Source organism: Thermobia domestica, chromosome 14 (assembly GCF_964235325.1).
Source record: "Thermobia domestica chromosome 14, izTheDome1.hap1.1, whole genome shotgun sequence".
NCBI classification, from domain to species: domain Eukaryota; kingdom Metazoa; phylum Arthropoda; class Insecta; order Zygentoma; family Lepismatidae; genus Thermobia; species Thermobia domestica.
In genome coordinates, this window is record NC_137467.1 from 107229378 (window position 1) to 107250774 (window position 21397).

Below are 21397 nucleotides of genomic sequence, written 5' to 3' on the forward strand. Positions count from 1 at the left end.
AAAACAAATAATTTATGAACTGTTACAACAGACTGTGGTCTAACGAGTGATTACGGGTAAGAATTAAGCATGAGATTTAATATTGCGAGTATATACTGTTACACAGTTGTGCCTCGTAGTCCTAAGCCGGACTCCAAATTATAGGGCGAGACGCCCGCGCGTTTCAAATTGTGTGTGCAGTAAGGGAAAGAGAAATAGGGAGAACGGAGTCAGGTGAGGTCCAGATTGAATTATCAACCTGATGCCTCATTGACACCAAACCACACGCATGGGATAGTGGTATGACCCTAGCTTTGATTTTACTCAGATCACAGAGCTGGGTCCTAGAGGCAATAGTTAGGGAACACCACGAGAGCAATAAATATATGAAATCTATTATGTAGTTAGAATCAGGTATAAAACAAAAACTGTAAAAAGAAATGTAAAATAGGAATTTCAATTACGGCGTGATAGAGAAAAATCATAGAAATACTAGAAGTCTTAACCACTATTGAGCATGCGCGTGAAGAAGTCTCTCCCATGCTCGATGAGGCTCGTGACGTCGCCTTCGAGCTACGTCAGAAAAGGCAGAAATGCGTGGGACGAAGCGCCTTTATAAACGAGGCTTGTCTGCCGCACCGGTTGATTCTACGGACGGACGGCTAACAGTGAACTTCGCTCTGGTTAGGGACGCGCAGAATCAGGTATGTGCTAATTTTTTCTAAGTTCCCCCTCCACACGGGAAGAGCACTTTGAGATTGTTTAGTGATCAATATGAGTTTTATTTTCAAGTCCCATCAATCTGAGACCACATTCCCTCTTCGAGACTTAACATTTCTTCCTTTCGGGCCAATGCAAGTTGCGATGTACAAAGTTCACACTTTACTATTTTCAATAATTCGCGGTTTAGCATAAAAACCTTCTAGCACCCATTGAGTATTATAGGGTTGTGCTCCCACTTGAATAATGTAGGAAAAACTTCCAAGTTGTAACTCCAAGTAACCGATTTTGTAAAATTCATCTGTATTCTTAATTTTATTTTCTTTTAATAAAAAGTAAAGTGAAATGGTCTCTTTGATTCAGTCAAGCTATCCCACCTACTTAGATTCAACTCACAGTCTTCAAGTGTTACCTGGGTTTCGATTCCTAGTACCAAGCTCTACCACTGTTAGTGCACTTTCTCATCATCTTCGAACCAGTAGGCTAAAGACGTTTTCAAAACCGAGGCTATTAGGGAGTTGGACTCCGAACCAACTTCCTCGTACTGGGTGGAGAGTGAAGAAGTGATCTCAATTACGATTTCACAAAGGAAAGTGTACACAATTGCTACGCCAATCCCAGAACAATCACATCATCATAACATTTTATGGTGTTCGGTGTTCGCCGGGTAACCAACTGTGTGTTCTTGAAACGCTAAACAAATCTCTGGTGCTCATTCACTTTATAGGGGAACCAACTATCTCAGTTGCCTTAAAACGCGAGTTTAGCAAATCGGGAGTGATTTTTTTTTGCCGAAGAGCTTTCAATAGATAAAAGTGAAAAGTGTACGCGAAAGTTTTCTTTTGACTAGTCAAGTGGTGTATCAGTAACATGTAGAGTCAGTAAAGTTCAGTGGCGTACTTAGCCTAGGCGGTGTTCAGCCTTTGACTCTGATATACAAATATAATTTTTTGCCGCTCTAAATAGTGCATTTCACATGTAGTGAAGTGGCGACGAAAATTTTTTATTCTCAACTTCTCTCGCTTTAAGTTGTTATAAGTCAGCGGAATAGTTGCTAGGTTCCGCAGAGCGAGACTCAGTTCACCTCACGACGTTTCTTGTGTAGTAAGGGAAATGGAAAATCGGGACGCGAGTGTTAAAAAGGAATTCAGCTCTTGTCTCATGTACTTGCAAAACTTTAAGTCTGCTTATGCTTCTGCTCGCTTTGGTAAGGTCACAGTCAGTTTTATCTCTGGTCAACAGAACCTCCCGTTTTACGGGATGAAAGTTCGACTAGTTTGTCCGGCGATAAGTGGCTAATACCTTTACCACTTATTTGGGGAGGATCACAGGCAGTTTATCTCTAAGACAGCAGAACCGCCCGTATTACGGGATGAACGTTCGACTAGTCTGTCCGGCGATAAGTGTCTAAAATCCTTTCCCATGCAAAGCTTGGGGGTCACAGGTATCTTATTCTCCAGGTCCAGCAGGGCCCCTCTGTAATAGGGGTGCAAGCCCGACGGCTGCCTGGGAATAACTGCCTAAAACTCACCTTTATGCAAATGCAATATCAAAAATCAAAATGCAGGTACATGAACCAATGGTTGGATGATCGAAGTCCCCCTTGTGAATTTAAAAGCAAAATAGTTTTAAAAAAAAAACAAGTTAAAGAATAGAAGTAAAAAGTAAAACTCTTCATAAGTGAACAAAAAAGCATTATCTGTTATATAACAGCTGTCTAGTCACTTTCCGTTTCCCGTTCTAAAAAGTAAAGCAAAATTTATAAAGAAAAGGAAGTTGAGTATTTCAAGTTCAAAGGAAGTTAAATAAAGATATTGAAATAATAATAAGTCGCAAAATACGTAAGAAATTTTGACGTAGCATTTCCGAGGGAAGTAGCTATCAGTGATTAAATTCTTACTATATCAGAGGAAATAGGTTGATTACCCACTGCCCTGGTTTAAGAGGCCACTGACTTGTGAAAAACAGATTTGTTATCAAAAATGAGTTTCGCGCAGAAAATAAAAGACAAGCTATTAGATTTAGGGCAATCTCATTGTCCTAAGACCCCCACGGGCAAGCACCGTTATATTTTAGATCGGTGGAATAATTACTATTGTATTGAGTGCAATAAAATAAAATTACACGGGCATTCTCCTCCTGAATTTGGCCGTTGGAAAAAGAATCCATTACCGAGATACTTGGATACGTGGAGTCAGCCAAGATATCGTGAACCAACGACCGCTAGTCCGCAAACCCCAGACGCACCAGCGAGTGGCTGCGATCTAACGCCGCTGGCCGCGTCTAGCCCTATTCCGACTAGAAATGAGATAGAAATACAAAGTGCTGGTTCAAGTGAAAAACCAATGCCAGCTCCTAGGACGATATATGTAAATTCAGATACGGACGAGACCCCACCAGGGGTAGATCCGAAAACTCTAGTGAATGATGTAAATTTAAAAGATGAACTAGAGATAGCCGAACTAATAACTGCAGGTCAGGAAACAATTGGCAGCTTGGCCTCAGGCAACAATTGAGATAGAAACAATAGCAGGTGTACTACCTGATGTCCCCTCGAACCAAAGTCTTTTAGATAATAATAAGATAGCTGATAAGGAAAATAGACTAAGTGACTTAGTGTTAAGTTCAGAAAATAAAGACATTGGTGTATCAAAAGGACCAGATAGCCCGGTAGCGCTATATTTTCCTATAAAATACGAACTGTCAGATCCTAGAACGCCGTTAGAAATGCAAAGACCCACCTTTCAACCTTTTTACGCTGGTAGTAGTGATGAAACGGTTTATGCAGAGATCGGTCCTAGAGCTATGTATGCTAACTTAGATACTGAATCACGAATCTCAGTGAGTAAAGAGCCAATTTACGAAAATATTGGTCTCGAACCCAAGGCTTTCACGAATAAAGAGCCAAGTTATGCAAATATAGGAACCGAACCAAGGGAAGCGAAAATTGAGAACCCTGACGAGAATAATGAAAATGAATTGCGCTCTCTGTCACAAACTAACGATGAAGCGTTAATAGACCAGATTAGGCATTCATTACAAACAGAACTGTCCCCGGCAGTAGGAAACCTAATTCGACCTTTAACTAAACAACTTCGGAACAAGAAAGTACAGGTCACAGTTGTTCGTCGCCAAGGTGATGAAGAAGAGAAATTAGGTATTTTATTCCAAGCGGACCCCTCAGCCCCCTTTGAAGATTTATTACCTGAGGAAAATGTAGTTGGAAATTTTGATATGGAAATACAGACTGACGATTTTCAAAAGAAAGATGTTAGCGTTCAGACCGAATATAAGTTTCCTAAAATGACCCGAATTGATACAGACCGTGAACTTAAGGTTCTTCGGACAACAGCTACCCAAACCAATCCTGTCATGTTTGAAGATAACCTTACTCTCCAAGAGAAACTGCAATATTTGGACAGTATAGATAACGTACTCAGTGTAGTTAGTAAAGTTAGGTGGTCAAACGGAGATATTAGTAGTGCCGACTCAGATGGGGGAGAGTCGTTGAAAGACGATTGGTTAGGTTACGAACTAGAGAAATTACAAAACGACGAAAGAGCGAAATTACAAGACGACAACCCGGAGTCTTCTCCTGCGTCATCCCTGGAGGATGAGTCAAAACCTTCGTGGAACTCCGAAGAAGAACTCCGATATGACCATTGGGATCCTCCCACGGTCTCTACTCCCCGAGTAACGAACCAAGACCCTCCCAAAGAGGACGCTGACCAGAGAAATGACCTCGTCGCCCCTGCTCCAGTTGAGAGGAGGTTAGGCGAAGAGACGAAAAGTGGTGATGCTTTTCCCTCAGTTTGCTCCGACCACCAGAAGCAAATTGAGAAAGAAGAAAAAGAAAATAGCGATTCCTGGTCTGAGAGTAGAATAAACGAAAACGTTGGTAAAATATTTGATTACGCGGAGTTTGGTGCGTCGGTAATTTGTTTAGATGAAGTAGAAAATAGAAACGATCCCTCAACCTCTCCAACCCAAAGTGAATCTAACAAACAAACTGATAGTGTTATGAATATTGGTTTACAACCTTCAGCTAGTACTAGTTCTAAATTTAGTTCTTATAATGAAACTGGTGAATCACCTGCGACTAAAGAAATGAAAAAGTACAAACAAGAGGAAAAGTTAAATCCCTTACAGATAGTGTTCATTTCGCCACCTAGTAGCGTATTTACACCCATGGCCCCCATGGAGAAATTAGAGTTTAGCGAAGGGGAAAAGACCGAAAAATCAGCATTCAGCGAACAAGATAGATCTTATACATCAGAATATAGTTCAGAACAACCCTCCGAGTTAAAAAATAGAAGTGTAACTGATACCGACTATAGGTCCGTCTCTGAAAATTTCAACACCTCGGTTCCTTTAGACAGGTCCTTAGATCTGAAAGATGAGCCCGTTGCACATTCTTCCAGTGAAGATAAGACCTCTGATAAGCAAAAATCAAATTTTTCGCCCTTCTTAAAAGTAGATCCTGTGGATAAGCCTCGTATAAATTTAAAACCTGAGCCAGAAATTAAAACTAGTCCGCTTACCGAGCCAGTTATGCCATATAGTTTTGAAAAACCTAAATTTACGGATACAGTAATAACAGGCAAAGTTAGCAACCCTCCTCCCGAGGGTGACAATCAAAATTCTACTATTGGTGCTAAACCACAAGCATTCAAGATCTATCCAAATGTTGAAATTCCCTCCTTTTCTGGTAATAGACATGAGTGTGTGGAACTTTTCCTACAAGAATATGAATTAGTGGCTAGCATATATGAATGGTCAACCCTAGAGATAGCAAATTACCTTCCTTACTGTCTGAAAGGGGAAGCTTTCTCATTCTATTTAGTAGACCTAGCAAACATTTTACCTTTAAACTATAGAGAGATGAAGGAAAAACTTAAAAAGGCTTTCCCTAGCATTGAGTATACTGCAAGGTTAGAATATGACGTAGATACCAGAAAACAACAACCCCATGAAAGTACTTTAGCGTTCATTTATAAGTTAGTAAAGGATGTGAAATTCTTACGAGGTTGGGTTAATGAAAGTGAATTGATGAGTAAACTTAGAATGAGTTTGTTGCCGGACACCCTAAATAAACTGATGCTTGAAGTGGATGATTGCGATAATCTCGAACAGTGCCTACAATATCTTAGAAAATTTCACACGGCAGAAAGATTAGTTAGTCAGAGAATTAGCCATGACGTATTATGGGAAAATGACCGCTCGGACTGGTCATGCATTAAAGAACAACACCAACCGGGATTTGTACAGGTTAGTTCTTGCTACTCGGACGAAGTAGTAGCAGAACCGGGTTACAAATTGTATAGGAACAATCACCAAAATACCTATGGCCTTGGCCATGGGCAGGCACAGCTTTGTACAGTTAAGATAAAAATAGGAGACCGCTGGACACACGCACTTATAGATTCTGGCTCTGAAATTTCGATAGCTTCAAAAACCCTTTTACCCCCAAGATTTCCACTAACTGAAAGACTGAAGGGTTATGTGAAGCTTCGTGGCGTAGGAGCTCAGCCCACAGATTACATTCCTGTGGTGAGAATAGCGTGTTGTTTCAAGGATCACTTGAAAACAACCAAACGAAGATTCCTAGACGTAGCTATAGTTGACCCACAGTTTTGCGCCTATGACGTTATTTTGGGGATAGATTTTCTGCACAAGTATGTCACCACCATTCATTCCAAATACATGGAATTAGCAAATAAAGACGGGAATCATGTTGAAGACCTATGGTTCACAGTCCCAAAAAGTACATATGGAAATCGTCATGGTGTGATTCATACCTTAGATTTAAAACATGTTAAACGATACCCACCATCAGTAGGAAAAAGATCGTTTAATGATTCCCAATCAAGACAGAACGGTAATGCTGGACAAACGGCTTACTCTGTCCCCCCTCATGGAAACAAACCAATTTATAGGAAACGGAACCTCTCATATAAGAGAAAGGATCCGTCTCCAGAATTGGTCACCGGAAATCACATAAATCCTGTTGTTAGCGTACCCGATAAGAGACAAAAACTTCATACTGAAGAAATTACGTCCCGCGTATTCGTGTGTTCCAGGGAAACTACAAAATTTCCCTCGGAGCCTACGAATAAAACGAATGGGAAAGTCAATAGACGTAGGAATGCAAAACGTAAACGAACTAAGAAAAGCAAGGTGTCTTCCAGTGCTCCTGAGCTGGAACTTACCAATTCGCCTGACTTAGAGACAGAGGAAAAGAACCTATCCAACTTTGACCCTCAACCAGGCCCTAGTGGAATTTTGGCAGTTAGTTCCACAGATAGTTCGGATACAGAGATTATACCGAGAAAGAAAGAGAATGCGTCTTATGAGACAAGATATAACAAAAAGAACCAACGCTCTGTAAAGCCACCCCTGGCCTCCCAGGCGCCTCATGAGCCTGTAGAGGAAAAATCAAACAGTGCACAGTTAGAGCCCTTAGAAAAACAATTGATAACGCAAGGAAGTGAAAATGATCCAGCAACTCTCCCTGACCTAGAGAGTTCTGCCCAGGATCATAGTCCGAAAAAGGTCGTACCAAACCCCTTGGGGTTAGGCGACGAACTTTTTGATATCTATCCGTACACTACCTACAAAGTACACCTTCCGACAAATGTCCGCGTGCCGTCCAAGGCTTCATATGACATAGAAATTACCGCACCGACCGGGAACGTGCATATTTGGGAATTCTTACCGTCCAAAGGAATTCGATATTGGCACTCCTGTTTGATCCCGAGAGGTCCAGTTTTTACTGACAATGGAAATATTACTCTGACTATTTTCAATAGTTCAGATCGAACCAGATCTTTGTCTAAAAATCTTTATTTAGGGAAACTTGTACCCCAGGCCGAGTCCTTAAATGATGAAACGGAGACTATCGTACAGGCCGTTAATCAGATCATACACCTTACTAACAAAGATGAAACAGATGACGTGGAAGTCCCTGAACAACCCCAGAAAGTCCCCCAAACCAAGGAAGAATTAGCTCAAGTACTAAATATTGGCCCAAACTTAAACCCCGAAGAAAGAAACCAATTACTGGACTTATTGATGGAATTTAGGGACGTTGTAGCCTGGGACAAGTCTCGTCTGACTGCGGCTACCGATAAATTTATGTGTCCCCTAGAGGTCATTACAGATATACCTGTTTCTCATCCACCCTATAGAGAAACACCAAAACAGAGAGAGATAGTCGCGGCAGAGATTCAGAGAATGTTAGATAGCAATATTATCCGAGAAAGTCAAAGCCCATATTCTGCACCAATTGTGATAGTAACTAAAAAAGATGGCTCCCCGCGTATATGTGTCGACTTCAGAAAACTGAACTTAATATTAAGGCCCAATTATACGCCAGTGCCGCGTATAGATGATATATTAGCATTTCTGAATGGTACCAAATACATAAATACGCTCGATATGCAAAATGGTTATAACCAATTATTAATCCGTCCGTGTGATATAGAAAAGACTGCATTCATCTGCAGCCGTGGAAAATTCGAATTTTTGAGACTACCATTCGGACTAAGCACGGCCCCGGCTCTTTTTCAAAATATGATGAACGTTATCTTTGGTGACATTATGTGGAAGTATGTAATTTGTTATTTAGACGATTTGGTTTGCCCTAGTCCTTCTTTCTCAGATTTAATAGAAAGAACGAGAATTATTTTATCTCGACTCCGGGAGGCCAACCTAAAACTCAACCCTAAGAAATGTTACTTTGGTTACGAAGAAGCCTCTGTGCTTGGTCACATCGTCGGTAGACGAGGAATTTGTGTAGATCCCGCAAAAACGGAAGCTATAGCAAAGGTACCATACCCTACTACAGTCAAAGAAATACGTAGTTTTATTGGACTTTGTTCATTCTACAGAGCTTTTGTCCAAGGGTTTTCTACTATTGCCAAACCACTCATTTCATTGACTAAAAAGAATGCCAAATTCGAGTTTGGAGAAACTGAGAAACAAGCATGGGATACTTTGAAATCTTGTCTTATATCTGCTCCGGTCCTTGCCCACTTTGACCCGAATCAGGACGCCATAGTCTATTCGGATGCCTGTCGAGACGGAATAGGCGGATACGTTGCACAAATTAAAGAAGATAACAAAGAACACCCAATAGCCTATTTTTCAAAATCTTTGTCCCCAGCGGAGCTCAACTACTCCACGGTTGAGCTTGAAGCGCTAGGTGTTACTAAGACAATTTTGCATTTCCACTTCCTATTGGCTGACCGTCCCTTTATCGTGCGGACTGATGCTCACGGTATATGTTACCTAAGAAACAATAAGATGCTAAATTCTCGTTTTATGCGTTGGGCAATTCGTTTACAACCCTATCAATTCACAATCGAACACATCAGGGGCCGCAATAACGTGACCGCCGACTTTTTGTCAAGATGTCCGCTAAAGGATGAGTTACCCTCCAAATTTGGTCAAGAAGAAGATTGTGCAGAAGTGTGCAACCTAGTATTATGTCCCAAAATAGATATCAAAACAATGCAAAAAGAGGACGATAAAATTAGAGAATTAATACAAAAGAAAAAAGACAACCCTACTGATCGTGCTCTAAAACCCTATGTTGTGGTTGACGATGTGTTATATCGAGTCATGAACAAAGATAAGAAACTAGTGATACCAGAAAAGGCGATCCCCGACATCTTACAAGAGGCCCATTCGTCTCCGCTGTGTGGAGGCCATACGGGATTTTCTCGCACTTACTCTAAAGTAAACGAACGTTACTATTTTCCGAACATGGGGAAAATAGTTAAGGAATACGTCCGCTCTTGTGACGAATGTCAGAGGGTGAACATCCCTAGAGAAAAGAAACAAGGTTTTCTTCACCCTTTGCCGGTAAAAGAGGAATTGTTTTCCCGCTGGAGTTTAGATATTTTTGGCCCGCTACATAGTAGCGCAGGCTACAGCTATATCCTGGTTATGATAGAATATCTCAGCCATTTCGCAATATTAGTACCGCTACGAAATATTAAAGCCCCGACAGTAGCTAGAGCCATGTTGGACGAGTTAATCACGCGTTTTGGCCCCCCTAAAGAGGTACTGACGGATAGAGGAAGTAATTTTTTATCAACGATAATGGCCGAACTGAATGACTTATTTGACATTAAACATGTTCGAACTGCAGCATTTAAACCATCAACAAACGGGCTGTGTGAGCAATTCAATTCTGTCATTGCAAATTTCCTAACTAAGTACACGGCTAAGCAGCCTACTAAGTGGGCGGAATATGTCCGCCTGTGTGCATATGCTTATAATGTGTCACCCTCACCCATTAGAAAATACTCCCCATACGAGATTGTCTTTGGTCAAAAGGCAAGATTTCCCACTCAATTGGACACCCAGTATCAATTTACGAAAATACAGGAACACCAGAAACAATTGAAGATAATCCGTAAGTTAGCCCAGCAGGCCATGACACAAGTACAGCAACAGACTAAGTTACGAGTTGATCGCACTAGACAACCTATTAAGCTGAAAGTTGGTGACTTAGTATTGTGTAGAGATTACCTGCCCAAGAAGGATATTTCTCCTAAGCTGACACCAAAATTTATAGGACCGTATTACCTTAGAAGTATTTCCCCTACTAATGCCTGCAAAATTGAATTAGTATCGGATCCCAGCCGCACCCAGATTGTAACAATCGAAAGATTAAAGAAGTACTATCCGCGAGATAGGTTGACTTCGGAGGAGGTATCTGGCGATAGTGAGGAGGATTAAAAAAAAAATTATGTTATAACAGAGGGGGAACCATTACACTAATGTGTAGCCGCCTTGAGTGTGATGAACTGGCGCCAAAATTCTCACCATATTCAATGCCGCTACGCTGTGAAGAAAAACAATAATGTTGGGGTTGGAAATAGTGTTTTCCCTTCTATCCTTGGAGGCCGGAAGGAAAACTTCGGCAGCTACAAAGTATGAATGAGTCCGAGCCTTCGCGATGGGCGGGAGAATACTGCGCTCTAAATTTTGTTGTAAAAATATATACAAGAAAAGGAAGGAAATATCCCCCTTCTTTTGTAACTCTTGCTCCCCCCCTTCTCCAAATTTCAACCTGCTCAAGCCACTATATTTAAAAAAAAAAAAAAGAAAAAGAGAGTACTCGCGGAGCTTGAACCTAGGTTTAACCGAGTTAGTATAAAAAAAGGAGCTCCTTACTTCAGAAACATGAAGAAGTTACACCCAGAACAAGATCATATAAGTAAAACCGTACGGTGGTTAAACATAGGTTAAGCATGGTGTAAGGAAAGAATCCGCTAACTAGTGGTGTTGGGATCTCGTAAAATTATAAATACTATTGGTAGTAATGATAGTACTAATCAGTAGTACTAAAGGGTTCAACATTAAACCCAAGAACAAGGTAATTGGAAGATGATAATTTACAAATGTTATTACTCTTTCAACAGACAAAACTTCTGGTTGAACACCAAAACGATCTGGTAAAGTGTATAAAGTCAAGTAAGTTATACTGAAACCCTCATAAATACTGCTTATCTGCTTGACGCTTTAAAAAATATATATATAGGGGAAATAATTTCAGGATGGCTACGGCAAATACTACGGCTGTATCACCTAAGGTTCCTAGCATCAAAATTGATAACTATGGCGGGACCCCGGGAGAGTCCTTGGAGGACTTCCTTCAAACCTTCAAATTGGCCGCGAAGTTATATAAATGGAATGATACTGATTGCATAAAGTACCTTGTTGCTTACTTGTACGGTCCTGCACGCGATTTTTGTGAAATAAATTGTGATGAACTACAAGCCCTAACTAAATTTGAAGACGCAGAACAGAAGTTGCGCGCGGCTTTTGGAAACACTGATCAATTGTCCGACAGTTATGCTAGCCTTCATAATAGAATGAAGAAACCGACCGAAACATACTCGCAATATTACTATGCCATGATGAAGCTATGCCAACGTGTTTCTCCGCATATGAGTGACGAGGATAAATTCCAGCATTTATTGCGAGGTTTACCGGCTGATGCCCTTAGTTATGTCATTGAAAAAGGGTGTGACACCCCGGAAGAGGTAAAACTGGCTCTTGAACTGTATGAAAAAGCTCGAGTACGCTCGCAGTTGCGTCGAGAACAAATCTCTTTGCCATCCACCACTAAGCCACAACAAAAAGAAGTAAAGACCCAGATAGCCAGGAAGATTCAACCCCCAAAACCCAAATTCTCAAAATTGCAATCTGTTTCGGTCGAAAAGGCTCCAACTCGAGGCCCCTTGAAGTGCTATAGATGTGGACGACCGAAGCACTTGCGTGCTCAATGTTGGGCTAAAACTCATATTTCAGGGACACCCCTTACTGACAAAGCCCCTGCAGTCCGCCCACAAGAGCAAACAAACACCCGTGATATACAGAATAAATGGAACCCTAAAGTAAATGGAGGAAGGCCAAACACCTTCGGCCGGACTTCACAGGGTCCACAAAAATCGACAGTGACTACAAGGAATCAGACTAAAGAAAATAATCCTTCGGTTCCACCAAACAAGCAGAAATAATAACCTATTTTTCTTTTTCTGGTGAACATTTTGTCAGGTTTGACCAATACTAGTTAATCGCTAGTATATAGAGGTAAGGACAAATTTGGGTAATAAATAAGTTAAGATTAAAAATAGAATAAGGTAGATTAAGTGCAACCCGACCATGGCAGCACCAAGGTCCAATGTTGTGTTTTCCCTTTAATTATGGAATTTATATTCTGACATGGCACATTTCTGGGAAGAAAAGGAATTCCTACAACTGGATAGCGAGGACGCGGAAATAAATGAAAGTGTAAGCCAAACGAACAATTTTCACATTGCTCCCGCTTATTTCTTCGCGCTGGAAGGCCTTCAACTAGCGCCCGGACTTCAAATATACAAGGAACTATCAGTTTTGATAGTGCCCCCACGGACTAGCCAACAGCTACTAGAGTTGGATCCCATAAATTATATTTTAAAACCCTATATCACCCATGATCAACTTACCCCAGATCAACAAATTACCGCATGGCTTTATGAACAAGTTCAGTCGCTAGAGTATGACCAAGGAGAATGTTATTTACATGAAGCGTTAGGCGAAATTAAAAACAAGATCCCAATGGGATCCACGGTGTTCGTTTATGGCGAGCCGACGGCGGCCGCCTTAAGTGAAGCATGCCAGGAATGGTTTATCCTGGACCTTAAACCTTTGATTAATGTTTCCTTAGACCAGTTGCCTGACCCCATAGTACCCTGGCCCCTTTCAGAGCACTTACAAAATCATTTTGAATGTGGAATCCAACAAGTACTAAAATTACACAGCTGGTACTCGAAAAAAATAGAATCACCCTCCTGGGCGGATCCATTTTGTATGTTAGAGGACCTAATTTCCGAAGGAGAAGGAGAGCGGTAAAGCCATAACAAAGATTAATACTTGTGATGAACCATAAGATCCTCCCACCTTACACTTCATATGTACCGCCTTCCTCTTCGATAAATTGTGGATGATAACGGCTCCTAGATCCCCGATCTGGAAAGAGATAGGAGAGAGGATTACTCATTTAAAAAAATAAATAAATAAATAAATAAGTAACTAAACAAATTAAGGCATGACATAATAGTAATAACATTATTAGTAGCTAAGTCTAATAGAAACAGACAACTATCCCCTATAAGTCACAATTCATTTACGATGACCATATAATTATCGTTTTATCTTTCGTAGAGAGGTCAGACAGTAGAAGGTCAGTCTCAGGACAAGGTTGTAAGTTAAAACTTTTATCACTTAGCTGTACGCCCCATGCCGCTCTTCACTCGCATCTCTCAGCGGAAATATTTTGCAAAATCCTTTGTGGCTCAAATTCTATCTTGCATAAATCGACAACTGCCCCCGGACTTGGTATATGTCCATTTATCTGTAGATTTCCTGGAAGCCCTAGAAGTTATCTGCCTTAGCCTCATATACCGACAATTGTCCCCCAAAGCCCTTGCGGATACGGTGAATAATTTAACGGATCAAACAATAGCCTATCTTAGGTATGTCCAGCATCGCTCGATGGATACAGGAACACTGTTCTTGTTGTCTCTCTCCGGAAACGGATATTCCTACGGATTCCAATTCTGGAGATCGACGCTGCCATATCACCACTAATAGAGGTAGTGTCATTCCCCTACGAGTGTGGACGTACATAACATTGTGGGAAAGAAAACTCTGGGATAAGCTATTTGCATTCATTCCCTCCCGACAAGCTTCCAAGATACTTCCACCCTTTTTTCGATACTATCTGCGACGCTATCTTGCATTTCGATATTGTCAGATAGGAAACCTTATCCTTTTCAAGGGATGGTTGAAACTTTTTGGTTTAAAAACCACGCGTTGGATGAGAAGTGTGTACGCTACGTACAGGTTCGCATTTCGCATATTCCTGGTAATGGGAACAAGTGATGCAACCCTCCAACTGCGAGTTGCCTCCCGACCCGTCACATGGAATGAGGTTTTGGAAGAGGAATACATTTCTTTTTAACCGATACCTTAAGGCAAAGAACCCCTAAATATATAAAACCCACGGTCAGACTATACGTGATTACTCTACCTTATTAATATTAAACATATCCCTGTTGATTTGACACAATAGTTGATGGTCCAATGCAAATAAATAAATAAGGCATTATTATCATACCGTCGTAAGCCGGGTTTCTCGGCGATATGTTATCCTATATAATTGTTTCTGTTTATTGTTTCTTTCAGAAAAATGTTAATTCGTCATTATCTTTTTGTTATATTGGGAATTGGAAGTTCTTGTCTTCCATTATCCAACCAGGAAAGCGTTCTTCCTGTACTTGCGAATGCAGGAGTGTTTTGGGAACTACTAACTTCTCAGGTACCCTATCATAAGTTAGCTATATTGGCTTATACCATACCCATATACAATCTACCTCAGTTGCATGATGAATTCAAAACTCTTCAGCAAGCGTTCACTTCCGGTTATTGCGATCAGACTAGAGAGGCGTCTGAACATTCATGTACATTGTTGCAATCAATTGTAGAAATCCAAAGGATCACTGACTTACAATTGCAGCAAGAATTTCTTGACCTCACAGCATTTCAAACAGATAAAACAAAACGTGGTTTAGATTTCATTGGTAGCTTTCTCTCTTGGTGTTGTAACACTGTGTCGAAAAGTACCTTCCAAAATTACGTTACCAACCAAAGAAAGATGGGTGAATTGTTGAATCAAATAGTGGATCAAATACATTCAGATCATCATAACATACTATTGACTCGAGACTCTACAAGAAATTTCTCTACCCAAGTGAACAATGCTGTACATTCAATACAGGATAAAGTGAAATCGCTTCAGAAGGCAGTAAATAGGGTAATCGAGCAAGTAGCTCGTAATCATGATACCGCATTGTCAGTGCAAGTTCTCACCCTAAGCAAGCTCCTTGCTACGCTCCAATACGAGCGCCAACATAAGGACATCCACACTGCGTGCATTGAGGGAAGTATGTCGTTAACAGCAGTTAACCCCAAACAATTAGCGCGTGATTTACAGGTTTTAGCGCTTCGACTTCAGAAACAAGGATATTCATTGGCTATACCACAATCGGAAATATTTCGCTACTATAATTTACGTACAACCACCTGCCATTTTGTAGGAAATAGTGTGACGTTGATTGCCAAAATTCCAATCACTCGTGGGGCTCACCCCATAAAATTATTCCGTTTGATTCCATTACCATTTCACTACCAAAATCAAACGTGCAAGGTAATACATGAACCGGCCCTACTGGCTACTAATTCTGAATATGAAACTATTTTAACCGACTACGATATTATCACGTGTTTGAACAGACCTGATGGACTTTGTAAAATACCGGAAATAACACGTACATCTTTCCAAGCTCCGAATTGTATCTATCATTTGTGGCAAACATCTTCGGTCGCGGAAATCAATCAATTTTGTGCATTTACTTGTTATCCACACGTACAACCCATTATCACTCCCTTGAGTGAAGACACCTATCTTATTACTAACCCTCCCCGTCAAATGACCCTGATATGCCCAGACAAGAGTGAAAGTCTTAAACAGGATCCTTTTACTCCTGGGTCTCTCAAAGTTAGTCTGCACTGTAAATGTGCATTGGAAATTAATTCTCAATTACGAATTCCTCCCCGTTTCCCATGCCCCAAGGACTCCATCATGGATCCTGCCGTCAAGCGTTTACTACCCTTAACTTGGTTACCCTTAGAGACTCTTAAATTACCTAAAAATCTCTTAGGTGAATTGGAATTCACCGACCTTAATGCGACATTAAACCAAAATTGGTCAGTAAAGGTAACCTACTATGAGCCGCCATTACAATCTCATAGGCTAACCCCCATCGCACTTCCCCAAACAATTAAAGTATCAGATATCAGTGGCAGACCGTATCTTACGATTTTGTTCGTATGGAACACTGTTCTTACCTTATGCATGATTTATATGACCCTTCGTTTAAAGAGCACTCTGTGGCCTCTTCTGCTTACTTACCCCCAGCCGGTGAAAGCTCAAGGCATTATTCATGAGATAACAGAACCACTACTTTATGCCGTCATTGGAATAACAATTTCGGGAATTATTCTCTTTTGTTGTTATAAGACACTGTGTCTTCGAGTTTTTTCTGTTCTTCGACACCCCCCTCCACCTACCTCCCAACCCCTAGAGGACCCCTCCCCGAGCCAGGACCGACGTCCCCCAGCTCCCCCCCCGTAATACTACTTTATGACTAGCAACGATCACGTTAATATTGCTCGCTACTGGTGAGGCGCATGCTCTCGAACTTTCGACCCTTGCCCATTCTGGCGTGATTACAGACAGTGATCCGCACGTTATCCTTTATGATTCATCGTTACCACTAGTACTTGAATTTCTATACGAGTCGTTCGTACCGCCCGATGGACAAAACATTTGGGACAAACTACCTCCAAATAATCTAGAAGTACTCATGCAAGATCATAGTCAGCAAGGCTATGCCTTTGTCTTTGTCACGAAAGTCCACGTTAAGCAAGCTTGGATTACTACTTCACAGCTTCAAACCTTTCTTGGTAACTTAAGACTAGCTCAACATGCATCCGTGATTCCATGGAAAACTTTACGAACTGTCCATAAAATTCAAACGTGGGATCAATTGATTGCATCATGCTTAACGAATTCTGTCACCCCTACCTTACTTCCCCCTGATTTACTACTTAACTTGACGTATGAACTGGAACAACGGCTTAAGTCAACAGCGTATGAGTTAGTCATACCTCCCTCAGATATTTCGATTCTCTACTCGTATAAACTTAGTGAATGTATCATTGCGCCTACGCAAGTCATCATGGCTATTAAAATTCCGTTACGACAACGCGGAACTACTTTACAACTCCAACATTTGCGGATTATTCCTTTCCAAAGGGGTAAGGAAGTCTGTCATGTGGATCTGCCTATCCAACATATAGTAACCCGATGGCCGTCCAATAAACTTATGACCGTAGACTGTGATTTTTCAAAGGAAACCATTTGTTTAGCCCGTGAATTTCAACCGCACGAATTCTCCATAATACCCTGTCTCCTATCCCTTTTGCACTCAAATTCTTCGGCCATCCGAGACAATTGTCCTCTGAAATGCAAATATCTCCCATCGGTTGAATTATTTCACCGGTTAAATTTCACTACTGTCACGATTCTTGCCCGACGTGGATTGTCGATTCATATTTCATGCCCAGAAACGGACATTCCAAATATGATGTCCCCAGATGATTATGGCAGTTTTTTGATAAATCTTGGTTGTCGATGCTCTGTGCGACTACAAGGGGTTGTACAACAATCTATTTATCCTTGCATTACTCATCACGTGGAAAAAGCACGTGTTGTAAAACTAATTCCTGTGCAATGGCTTCAAGACATACCCAGTGAGACCGTACCTTTCATTTGTCACCCATGTACCCTTCGTTCAGGGTTCCCATCTTCAGAACCTATATTAACAGACTATTCGACAATGTTTCTCATTAATATAGTATTTATGGTAATTACCTTGGTCATCGGACTGTTGTCTGTTATTTTTACTGGCATTACACTGCGTAGACGTGCTCTAGTACGAGCTCGCCGTCGCCCATACTGTCAGCAACAATCGCCGCCACGATACTTAAGTGTTACTGGATAAACCCAAACCTATAAAATAAATAACGCAATTAAACACTGCCCATTGGCATGCCCTATATTTATATTATGCTAGGACGATAATTACAACAAGCTCAAAAAAGAAAAGGGGGCGCCTATCCCCCCATCTCAACATATCACTCTCTCTCTCCAGATCTCTTTCTTTTAGGAACACTATTATATCTTATTTTTTTTTATTGTCTCCTCCTCCTCTAGCCACCATGGAGCCTACACCCACACCATCTGCACCTGGCCCATCCATGGACGCTCTACGTGATGAAAATGTTCGATTATCAACTTTTACTGACTGGTCGGTATCTTTTATTTCGCCCGCTTCGTTAGCACGCGCTGGATTCTATTTCCTCTGCAAACCAGATAGAGTAGCTTGTATATTTTGTAATTTGCAGATTGGTCTTTTTGAACCAGGGGATGATCCGACTGAATTGCATCGTCAGTGTTCACCTTCTTGCCCGCTTTTACAAAATTTTCCTACAGGTAGAGACGAATGTGGCCCCTATCATTGGACGTATATGCCCAATTCCCGCCCAGAGCGTCTCTCATCCTCACAGGGGCAACCCCCTGCCATCGCAGGCACTTCGGAAATCACAATAACTGGACCCAAATATCCACACTACACTCTCGAAGAAAAACGATTGGAGTCCTTTTCATTGTGGCCCCCGGCTCTAGCTCAAACTCCACAGGCATTAAGCCGAGCCGGTTTCTTTTATGCGAAAAAGGGAGACCAAACTATCTGCTTTTTCTGTGGTCAGGGCCTTCATCGATGGGAGCCCACCGATGACCCCTGGGTGGAACACGCGCGTTATGCGCCCCGCTGCGCTTTTCTCTTACTTCATAAGGGCCAAGATTTCGTCACTCGCGTGTTACAGCCGGCATCCCAAGATCAATCCCAACCTACCCCACAACCAGTCGTATTGCCAGATACTGAGATCCCGGTCGCCGCTAATGAGGTTGTTGAAAATTCCGACCACCCCACAGACAATCACACCCCCTCCCCTCAAAATTCCCTGTGTAAAATTTGTCTACTTGAAGAAGTACAACTGGTATTCCGCCCATGCAATCATGCCGCCACCTGTGTTGCTTGTGGACTGGCGGTTACACAATGCATTGCCTGTCGGGCACCAATTACATCAGTGATTCGTATTTACATCCCCTAACGGGTAGTTGACCCGCTTGTGATTGCTTTGTGCTTCATTGCTACATATTATTTTTCCTCAAATTTCTTTTGTATATACTCTTCCCAGCCATTAAGTGCTGTCAATATATTTGCTACCTGAATTTGCTTCCTTTTTATTACCTTATATATGTTGCCTGACATTTGTTCACCTCACCTACCAGGCTCCTCATATATATTGTGTAGTCTTAGTTTTATTATTCAGTATTGTTTCTTTTTATTCATTACACTTTTCAGCCTTTAAGGTTTATTGCGCTGAGGTTCTAGGTTTATTTTATTTTATTTTTTTTTTCTGAGGAGTCTGGGCGGGAAGGATTATATACATATAGATATGCATAACTAAAATATATAAAACAAAAAAAAATAAAATAAAATAAAATAAAATAAAATAAAATAAAATAAAATAAAATAAAATAAAACAAATATTGTACAATGATATCAGATATAATCCAGTAGTAACCAATTAAGTGGTACAATTAAGTGGTACAATAACTTTTAGATATTACTTTAGTTATCCTTTTATTTTTTATTCACATCGTAAGTTAGTTGGGTTTCTGCTTACTGAGGATTTTAACTTTGGATTTATTTTTTTATTATAGTTAATTGTTCTTAGTGAATTCATTTGTGTTATATAGATATAGTTCATTTGTGTGTTAATATAGATTAAGGACTTTCGAATTTTCGTATAACATAACGAAACTCTACTCAGAATAAACACCTAGACTTTCAAAATTGGTGGCCCCCTCCATAAGCGGCCCTGTTTGATCAATGGAAAACACCACAGTTGACACATGTTAAATCCAAGTCAAACATTCCATGAGAGTGATACACAAACTTTAAGACATAAATATACAAACGGGACAGTAATTATCCTTGTAAGGGAAATAACATGTCAAAATAAACAAACAAACGTGTACTCTCTGAAACTTAAAAGTTAATCAAATATCATTGTGCTTTACAAATTGTTTTTTTTTAAATTGCTCGCGGATACTTCCTCAAAACCCGTCTCTCAATCAGCGTTAAAAAAAAAAGAAAAAAAAACTACAAAGGAAATCAACTCTTATCAGGTGACGGAAGTGCATCCGACTCAGGATGATGGTTGCGCGAAAAGTCAACAGCAAAGAATACACCAGCATTTATAACAAGCAAATAGATAAATAACGAATAAAATAGGAAAATGACGTCACGATGAAATGAATAACAATAATAAGGTTGCCTCATAAATCATCACGATTGGGATAAGCCATAGTCTCAGATAAACAATTGACTCTTAGCGATTCCTGGTTCGAGCCCCTAAGGGATCCCTTCTTTTGTCCTATATCTAAATTATCGCTCCTCACGAGCGCAAGTTTGTACTTGAATTGGTTATGTAAAAGTAGGCTAGAATCAAATACTTTCAATAGACATTTAGTGGATCACATATCCTCACTACCTACACTAGAGGTCCTGAGTTCGAGCCCCGACATATTCCAGTCAACATTAATATCGTTGTAAAAATGGTCTCAATTACCGGAGGTGATTGGCAGTTACGAAATTGTAGATCACGTTGAAAGGAAACAGATAAGTCGGAGATCGAGTCCCGACTCAAGCACTTTTTGCATGAGTGACAACCACGTAACCACGTTTGTTCTCCCTTAGGGATCCACTTACTAAAATCACAGATTATGCAAATCGCATTTTGTATAATCACTGTTACATTGTAGCTTAGGTCACTCTCTTTCATTGTAGTTTTTCACTTAATTCAGTAATAATAACAATCAGTATGGGATACACCCAGGATATGAACTGAGATTTCATGGACGTGAAGAACTTGAAATGCATGTTTCAAAAATAACACATTAACAAGTCAAGGAGATAGTACTTACCCTGTAACAAGAAAACCTCCCCTTAGTGTCTTTGGAGACGTACGTCTTCTCTTCTCCTTCCTTTGTGTTTTCCGAGCAATAGATGGTATGTATACTCCAACAAGCTGAAAAATATGAACCACAAAGTTAAGATCTTATTTAAACTCGTTGATTATCATACTCAATAAAAACAATAATTAGCCTCATACTTAATATTTCAAAAATTAAATAAGATAGCTCTCCTTCAAAACCCAGTCACGCCTTAACTACCAAGTTCGTCAAATTCGACTAATAAGTAGCTGGGACACTACACTCAACTTCAGGTTCCCACGTCCAGCCTATAATGCTATGTGTGTGTGGGAGATTTTTTTTTTTCGTTTCAGGTTTTTCCTTACAGAAGCCGAAGTAGCAGAACCGGCCCAGGTAAAAAGCAGTGGAAGGACCTACACCTTGGAAATAACTGAGTATTCGTTTTCCTTTAAT

The 21397-nt window shown here is 40.6% G+C and overlaps 1 long non-coding RNA gene across 1 annotated transcript in view; it reads right to left on the bottom strand.

Moving 5' to 3' along the window:
- LOC145670689 (uncharacterized) overlaps window positions 1-21048 on the bottom strand; it is a 32417-nt gene extending 11369 nt beyond the window's left edge. Inside the window, exons 1-3 of the long non-coding RNA XR_014128377.1 lie at window positions 20936-21048; window positions 17753-17890; window positions 13156-13224 (exon numbers count right to left, since the gene is read on the bottom strand). This is a non-coding gene — a long non-coding RNA (uncharacterized LOC145670689). The remainder of the gene's footprint in view (window positions 1-13155; window positions 13225-17752; window positions 17891-20935) is intronic.
- Between the last annotated feature and the right edge of the window lie 349 nt (window positions 21049-21397).